Source organism: Microtus pennsylvanicus, chromosome 10 (genome assembly GCF_037038515.1).
Source record: "Microtus pennsylvanicus isolate mMicPen1 chromosome 10, mMicPen1.hap1, whole genome shotgun sequence".
Taxonomy (NCBI): domain Eukaryota; kingdom Metazoa; phylum Chordata; class Mammalia; order Rodentia; family Cricetidae; genus Microtus; species Microtus pennsylvanicus.
This window is the reverse complement of record NC_134588.1, coordinates 58,426,332-58,435,378: the sequence shown is the minus strand read 5'-3', so window position 1 is coordinate 58,435,378 and position 9,047 is coordinate 58,426,332. Positions and strand designations below refer to the sequence as shown.

General features: G+C 46.8%; 2 non-coding genes across 2 annotated transcripts; one reads left to right on the top strand and one right to left on the bottom strand.

The window, feature by feature from the left end:
• Positions 1–469: 469 nt before the first annotated feature.
• Trnap-cgg (transfer RNA proline (anticodon CGG)) lies at positions 470–541 on the top strand. The gene has a single exon. It is a non-coding gene; the product is annotated as a tRNA-Pro (tRNA).
• Positions 542–1,094: 553 nt separating this feature from the next.
• Trnap-agg (transfer RNA proline (anticodon AGG)) lies at positions 1,095–1,166 on the bottom strand. The gene has a single exon. It is a non-coding gene; the product is annotated as a tRNA-Pro (tRNA).
• Positions 1,167–9,047: the final 7,881 nt, after the last annotated feature.

The window sequence follows — 9,047 nt, the reverse complement described above, 5'->3', positions numbered from 1 at the left end:
GTCTCTGGACCTCAGTCCCCTCCCGCTGCAAAAAGGCTGCCGGCTGCCGACAGTCGGAGTGCTTAAGGGACGGTGCTGAACTGAATATCAAACGGCGTCAGTGCGAAGTGCTTAAAACGTTGGGGTTTCGGGGAAGACCCCTGTTCCCATAGCTCCAGACCGAGGCGCGTCCGTTTCCCTCGCCCGCGCTCCGGGAGTCACCGACTTTCTCTCGGCCCGGTTTCCTTCCAGGGCTCCAAGTGACCCAGGGCCGAGTGGCCCCGGGCGATCCCAGCTGGGCTCGCTGAGGGCGGCGGCGGCGATCGGCTCCGGAGCGGCCGTCTGGGCAGAGGCGCGTCCTCCCTGCTCCCCTTGGCCGGCCGGAAGGGGCTCCAGCCCCGTACCCCGGAACCGAGGTTTCCCGGCCGGGTCAGCGAGGAGGGCCTGAGGGAGGCTGAAGTGAGGCGCCGAGAGAGGTGCTGCTGAGAGCGGCTCGTTGGTCTAGGGGTATGATTCTCGCTTCGGGTGCGAGAGGTCCCGGGTTCAAATCCCGGACGAGCCCTGGTTTTGCTTTTCCCACCCTTTGACCTACAGATTAAAGATCAAATTCGGTTTCAGTTTTGGTACGGATCTCATCCAAAGACTCAAGTGAAACTATTCCGGTCCTCGGAGCTCGACTATCCGTCGATTTCGTTTTCGGAGCGAAGAACCAGGTGACCCCAATGTGGGTCAGCAGGGCAGGGTTCTAAAACACACTATCAGTGCAGAAACCTGCGAGATCCGGACGCTCCCACACGTGACAGGGGCGTCGGGGACTGGCAGGGCGGCGTTCCAGAATCCCTGGAAGCCGCAGCCCCGCTTTACGACAGAGCAGCCTGGGCGCTGTGGTTTAAACCCGGCTGCAAACTACCGAGCACCCCGGGTCCCTGCGCAGGAGCTGAAATCGGAATAGGCGGGGAAGGACATGGTTAGAAAACATTAACGCTCCCACGATATTCCTTTTACTGGATGTTGAATATAAAGTGTGCTTTTGTTTGTTGTTTGAAAGAACAATTTTAGGTTTCTGTTATATTTTGTGTATTTATTTGCTTTTCACCACAAAAAAAAAAATTCAAGGGCTCGTCCGGGATTTGAACCCGGGACCTCTCGCACCCTAAGCGAGAATCATACCCCTAGACCAACGAGCCGTTGTGTGACGATTTCTCCTGTCATCATAAAGGTCTATGAAAATATTTAGTCTGGCGCCCCCATGTGGTCATCTCTATATGGGAACGTTTATAGTTTTTGGTTTACATTTTATAGACTTAGTTTTTAATTTTCCTTTTTCTCTGTTTTGTTCCTTAAAAATTAAGTGAACCGGAAAACGCAACGATATCATTACTAGTGTAATACTGATCTATTATTTTGAAAACCCGAACTCTTTGTGGCTAACAAACTGCATGTGACAGTCAATGTCCGAGGGGAAGTGACCCTTACTGAGTCCTCCATGTTCATGACAGTATTTCACTCTTTCCTATTTTGGTGAAATCGTCCGTTTCTTGCCATTACATATTTTAAAGTACTGGTCTTCAAGTCCCAACTTTCCATCCTTGAACTTTTGCTTGAGACTGTTTTGGTTTTTTTTTTCAGCTGGAAAACCTGTTCCTTTTTTTTTTTTTTTTTTTTTTTTTTTATAAATCCCAGACTCCAACTTTCCTGGGCATTGAAGAATCCGTTTACAAATCAAAGCCAATATTTTTCTTGAACATGGCCTCACTATACAGCCTGGAATTTACTATAGAGTTCAAGCTGGCCTGGAACTCACAGAACCCCACCTACTTCTGCCTCCTAACTGCTGTGATTTTTATAATTTTAATTTAATTTACTTAAAAGCATGTTTCACAGCAGCCCTGAATTGCAATCTTGCATCTCATAATTTCTTGGGAGCCAAACACCCAATAACAATTATTAATTCTTAATTTTATTGTGATTGTGGCCTGACTGTCCATTATCCTTAGTGAGACAAAGAAATCTCAGGTTGTGTTTTCTCCAGCAGCGCACACCATATACTAAAATTGAAACAGTACGGAGAAGAACACCATGGCCCCTGTGTCCTATTTTCTTTTTTAAATCATAGCTTGTTAACTATATTAAATCTTTAAACACTTCATTGATGCTTATATCAAGGGTAATAGTCAGTAATTCTAAGTGACCACCGTTTGCCCCAAATTCCTTCTCAGTATTCATTTTGTACTCTGAGGAATAGGAATTGAGAATCACCATCCTAGTAAGAAATGACAAACGGATGTGGGGTTTCCTGCCTAGGCTCATTGTTTCACGTGCACGGTGTTCAACAGTTTACTCCTTGGTTTTTTGCTCATTCATCCAGCAAACATTTGGACCCTGACATGTGAAATCTTTTTATTTTTTTTCTGGGAGTTGACACCAGAAAATTACAGCGCTGATATTCTAAGGTGTTCTCTCTGCCCTTTGTTTTGTTTGAAACCGCCCTGACTGCAGTCTTTAATGCTTAGGGCTCAAGGCAAAACTGGTGAGGATACTCTTTAAAATGTTAGTAAGTTCCGGCTGCCAGGATAGTTTATTCATGAAAATCCAACTGGAAAAAAAAATGTGTTTCCCAACACCAAAGAAGTCTACACCCTAAATGAAGCAGTGATTATTACTTAGGAAGACAACGTAATCCCTTCAGATTTTGGATCTTTGATGGCACCAGTCTCCACACACTGAGCGTCTACGCCATCCTTTTCTACTGAATTCCCTGTGGCTAACATGCTCATCTTCTCCCCGCCTTCAGGGCAACACGGTGAAACTCAGAATGCCCTCAGACCTCTAGCAGTCATCCTGGCTTGCCTGGTCTCCTGGGATTACAAGTGTGAGCCACCCTGGCCAGCTAAGGAGTTTATCTTCTACTCTCCAGCACCCCAGATACTAGTCTATCTTATTTATTTTATTTATATATCTATCTTTTCATTCAGTGATGAACAAAACTGACAATAATTAGACTCATAGTAGCCGTTGCCTTAGGATGGAAAAGCTTCCTGTCTCGGCGGAAAGAATGTAATGTTGGACAGCTTTGTTCAGTTCGACACAAACCAGAGTCACCTAAGAAGAGGGACCCTCAGTTTAGGATTGCTTCCATCCGATTGGCCTGTGGGCTTGTCTTAGGGCTTTATCTGATTAATGATAGTTGTGAGAAGGGGCCTAGCCCTCTCTGGGTTCTGTCACCCCTGGGCAGGTGCTCCTGGGTGCTCTAAGAAAGCAGGCTAAAGCCAGGCGGTGGGGCACACGTCTTCAATCCTAGCACGTGGGAGGCAAAGGCAGGCAGATTTCTCTGAGTCTGAGGCCAGCCTGGCCCAGGACAGCCAGAGAGGGCTACATAGAGAAACTCTGTCTCCAAAAAAAAAAAAAAAAAAAAAAAAGACAAAAGAAAGCAAAATGAACAAGACACCAGGAGCAAGCCACTCAGCACTCCTCCTCCAGGGTCACTGCTTCAGCTCTTGCCTTCAGGAGACATGAGTTTGTGCCTTGGCTTCCCTCAGTAGATTGCACGCTTCTTGGTTACAGTGCTTATCACAGCAATATAAAACAAACCAGGACAGCCTGTGACCCAGTCTGGGACACATCCTTCCCTAGAATGAGGTCCTTGTGAAACCGGACGTGATGGTTGCAGGGTACATGAAGTTTAAATCTTGAGGAACATTTTGTCCCAGCTACACTGAATGATACACTTGGTGGCAAAACCTTCTGGAAGAAGCCAGGAAGACAGGGAGAATTCTGAGGCCATGGAAAGAAAAAGGAGCCTCTCCAGACTGTGACTGAAACAAGAATTCCAATACCTGGACTTTTTACTAGGAAGATTGCCTACTGAAGGTCATTTTTTCAAATTATGTGTATAATGGTTCTTACACTTAAAATATTTTATGTTAAAATAGCAATGAACCAGGCTTGTGACCTTGCATGTGACCTTGGGTAGGGCCTCATTCCTCTTCCAGACATTTGCTGGGGATCTCATAAATTGTTAACTCTGTGGGGTTTTTTTGTTGCTGTTTGGTTGGTTGGTTTTGTTTATAAAAATGTGGGTTTTTAAAATTATTGTGTGTGTGTGTGTGTGTGTGTGTGTGTGTTATGTGCCCGTGAGTTCAGGTGCCCTCAGAGGCCTGAGGTGTTGGATCTGCCTGGTACCTGGAGTTATGAGCTGTTTCCTGTGGGTACTGAGAGTTGAACTTGGATCCTATCTCTTGAGCCCATAACTTAATTAACAATAAAGATACCCTTACTTCCTGTATCTTGGTGATCTGTCAGCTGCTGTATCAATTATGACCCTGTCAGGAGCACCTCAGGAACACACTGTGGTCTCATTTAGTACCTTCTTTAGCAAGGGCCTGAGATGGCTTGGTAGGTAAGGGTGAAATTACCTGGCGCAAGTGAGAAGGAAGCATGAAACACGCAACAAACCGGCTTAGGAGTTTATTAGAGGAGACGTGTGCTGTCCTGATGAAGTCAGTGTGCTGAAGATGGTCCGTCCAGCTTTTAAAGGTTGCCTAGCGCATGCGCACAGGGGGTTAATGTAGGTATGTCGTATGCAGATGACTGACTTCATGCATGCACGCAAGGCTTACATAGCTGCGTCATACGTAGGTGATGCAACCATGCCGAAAATGGGTCACACAGGGCCTTTTAAGGTCCCCGGAGACGCTAGGTCTTTTTGCCACGCATACACGGCCCTGGAACCAGGAAGTGCCAGCCATGCTGGTTGGCTAAAATCATAACTTTCCACCCTTTTGTTTATTATAAAACACTGGGGAGTTTGGGGTCTTTAATGGGTGGGAATGGGGTGGCGTCAGGTCTCTTGTGACTGCTTCCTGCTGATTTTGTGGGCGTCAGAGAGTTGAGGTCCTTGACCACGTACTGGGGTGGCTGATTACTTTCGTGTTTTTCCCCGTCTCTGTGAAACTTACTAGCTGGTAGCTCGGACCTCACAAGATGCTGGAAAGCCAGAAAATTATGTCTGGAAAAGTTTTAGATACTGGTGATTGAGGAAGAAGAGTTCCAAGATGGAAGATGAGGGGCTTTCGGGAGTGGAGGAGGGAATTTCTCAGGGGTTCCCAAAACCAGATGAGACAGATTTTGGTGGGAGAAGACAGTGGTGGGTGACCTAAAGGTTAGTTTCCTTGACTCACAAATAAGAAGCTCAGTGGCCACTAAAGCGCGTATGCAGGGTGCCCAGCCCTGAGTGGTGAGGTCCAGCTTCTTTGGCAGGTATGCTACAGGTGCAAAGGAAGGTCCCAGCTGATGTCCTAGGACCCCAAGGGCATATCCCTCCTTCTCTGTTCCATAGAGAATGGATGAGTTAAATCTGTGAGATGAAGAGCTGGAGCCTGGATAAGGGCTTGCTGGAGTCTCCGGAAGGGTTTAGTGTAGGCCCACATTTCTACATGGTGTGACAGCCAGGCTCTTGGGCCATAGTTTGTACCTAAAGTGGTCACGTGCCCTTCCAGACAGGCTGTCACTACCCTAACGAGAGGTCAGGATGTTGCTCTGCCCCTCCTTCTTACTTTGGAGGATGCCTGAAAAGAGAAGCTAATTCAGCCTACACGACAGAGTTAGCATACCGAGCAGGAAGACGTGACAGCAGGCACAGGTAGATGTGGACAGGACTAAAAGCCATTCACCTGGTTACCTAGGAAACAGAATGCTAATGATTTCCCCCTCAGTTTACATTTTGGTAAAAAGGCTATTTGGAGAATAAATGAAGGGAAAATTTCAGGATGTAAACTCAGGATTTCATGAGGGATCATGAAGAATCTCCCTCCTGATAAAGCCATGTGAGTTGTGTCTTCATTCCCATGCCTCCATGCTGGGTTGGAGAAATAATTTAGGGTCTGGGCTGCCACTGGACCACGACCATTTAGTAATGGGATAGGGAAAGGGACTCATGCAGAGAGCCAAGAGCTGCCTCAGATAAGGGGCAGGCAAGGAGAGAAAAAGAGGGGTTCCAGGAACACAGGAAGCCAGCTATTCCTAGGAACAATAAAACCTCTTCTTTTGTAGAATTCAAGGGACTTAATTAGCTTTTTTTCCTGTCTAGGGTAATAGCTTTTTGGGTTGGGGTAATAGTTAATCCCAAGTAATAGCCCTTTTTGGACAGGAAATTTAAAAGAGCAGAGGTATCAGTTTTGCCGATCTCCAAGGATGGACTGCAAAGTAAAATATCATCTACGTACTGTATGAGTTTAGACTTGGGGAGAGACAGTGATAGAAGATGGGAAGCTAAAGCCTGACCAAACAGGTGTGGGCTGTCCCTGGATCCCTAGTGAAGGATGGTCCAGGTGAGCTGTGTGAAAGGTGAGTGTCAGGGTCAGTCCAGGTGAAGGCAAAGATATTTTGAGATTGAGAGCTGAGAGGAATAGAGAAAAAAAGCATCCTTGAGATCTAGAACTGAGAAGTGGGAGGTTCCTGGGGGGATAATGGGAAGAATTGTGTAAGGGTTAGGCACTACAGGATGAAGAGGGACCACTGCAGAGTTAATGAGCCAGAGGTCTTGAACCAGGAGATAGGTTCCATTCGGTTTATTTTAACAGCAAGTATAAGGGTGTTAAAGGGAAAAGAGGTGGGACAAAGTAGCTTTTTTTCTTAGAAAGTCAGAGATAATAGGCTCAAGTCCCGTAAGGTTCTAGAGAGAAAGGGGGTACTGAATTTGGGTAATGTACTTAGTAGGATCTTGTCATTGGATAACAATGGGGGAATGATGTTTAGCAACAGAAGGTTTTAGGTGTCCCAAACTTGGGAGTCCACCTGAGAGATTGGTAGAGAAAAAGAGCTGGGAGTTTGGGAGGCTAGAAGGAAGAAGAGGGGAGCTTTGGACTAGGCTAGGGTAAGGTGAATGGAAGGAGCAAATGAAATGGAAGCTCCTACTTTTGCTAAAAATCTCTTCTTATAAGAGGTACCGGGCAGGTTGGCATGACTAAAAATGAATGAGTGAGATAAATACCCCTAAAAACACAGTTGAGTTGTGGGGTCTGCTGAGGTAGATAAAGCTGTTCCCTGACACCAACAATAGGGACTTTCCCGGGTGTTTCCAAGACCAGGAATGATAAGGGAAGAATTAAATGATACTTATTCTGGGCGAGTCTGGTCCATTTTGATAGGTCCAATTGGCTCCCTGGAGCTTATGAAAAAAATGTTTGAAAAGAAGTACATTTCAGACATATTAAAAGCTTATGATTATGATAGTATAGTGTTGGAATAGAAGACAGCGGGGAGGAGGGAGGAAATGAAGGGAGAATTATTAGAAAGTAGAATTATTAGACACCCCAATGCTTTACCTCAAGCAAATCATAAGACATTTGAAACACGGGCCTGGCAGTTCTCAATCCCCAGGTTGGGGGGGGGGGGCGGTAAGGGAGCAGCAAGGACAGCACAGATCAGGCGGTCTGTCACCTTGGCTGGTGTGGGAGGGGGCGTGGCTAGCACATACAGTGATGATTGCGGGCTTTGTCGTTTCTCACATGGTACACCTTAAAAGCCCACTCTAAGACTTCTGCCTGTGGGGTCAAGGGGCCTTTCTCCAAACATCTAAGTTTAGCCTTAATGTTGGGGTAGCACTGAGAAAAAAAATGAACCACGAGTAACTGTCTGCCTTCCGTGGTTTCTGGATCTAAGTTAGTACATTGTAACAGAGTTTTAGTGAGGCGTTTCAAAAATGCAGAAGGATTTTATTTGTATCCTGAATAACCTCTGAGAGCTTATCATAGTTTACTGGCTTGAGGAACTTATGGAGATCTGCCAGGAGGCAAGTCAAAAACCGGTCCCTAGCTAAAATCCCACCTGGAGTGTTATAGCCCCAGTGTGGTTCCTGCTCGGGAACTGCATCTGCCCCCGGTGGGTGTATTACATGAATTTGGTGAACCTCATCTGCATGTAGTCTGGCCTGCTCCCAAACTCGCCTGTGCTCTTCAGGAAGTAGGTTATTAGATAGGATCATATAAATATCATAAAAGGTGAGCTGATAAGACTGGGTAATATATTGAAATTGCTTTATGAAAGAGGTAGAATTAGATGTATAGGACCCCAGTTTTTGTTCCATATGGGAAGAGTTCTGAGAGGGAGAAGGGGACTTGTACCCTAACCAAATCCATCTATGCCAGCCACCTCTAGCAATGGGAAAACTGTAGCTAGCTTTGCTTGGTCAGGGTTGGGTTCTGGAGCAGCACATGAGTGCATGAGAGGAGGGGTAAAAGTGGGTGCTGGAGCCGGGCGGCTGCTGTGGCCTGGCACAGGAGGAGGAATGATCCAGTAGGTGTAGGGGGAGAGCTGAAGAGCGCAGCAGAGGTTGCAGGGGCAGATGCGACAGATGCGAGCAGAGAGAGGTGTTAAGGCAGGTGGTAAGCCAGCAGGTGGTGGAGTGGAAGTAGCTGCCCATTGAGGTTGGAAAGGTGGGGGTTCGTTAGCTGGGTCCAGAGCAGAAGTGAATGGTTCTTCCAGCTCAGATGGCAGAGCCAGGAACATGCGAGCAGGTGATCAACTTGCAAGGACAGAGGGCTTAGACTTAGAGCTTAGGTAGCAAAAGGCTCGGATATAAGGAAACTCCTTCCATCTGCCTGTGCACTGACAGTAGTTAGAAAGCTCCCGTAGAATACCAGGATCAAAGGTGCCATTAGGCGGCCACTTTAAATTGTTATCTAAATGGTAATGAGGCCATTCCCCCCCCCCCCCCCCGCAAAGAGAGACAAGTGTGGGAATTTGTAAGTAGGGCATTAAGGCCTGGGGTTTCAGGGCCTCTAAAAGGCATCCCAGGGGGGAGGTTGGATTGATGGTCTTGATAGCTGAAACCGTGAAAACCTGCAATAACAGCAACACCACAAGGCCTACAAGAGGACGTCTCCTCTCTATAGGTGCTGTGTAAAACAGCGACACCACAAAGCCTATAGGAAGAGTCTCTTCTCTACAGGTGGGGTGTTGAAGCCTGACTGGCTCTGGTCTGGGCGACTCAGAAGCCAGAGAGGCTAGAAGCAGCTCCAAGCAGTCTCTCATGGTGGGGACCACTTACAAGTGGTCCAAAAAAAAAA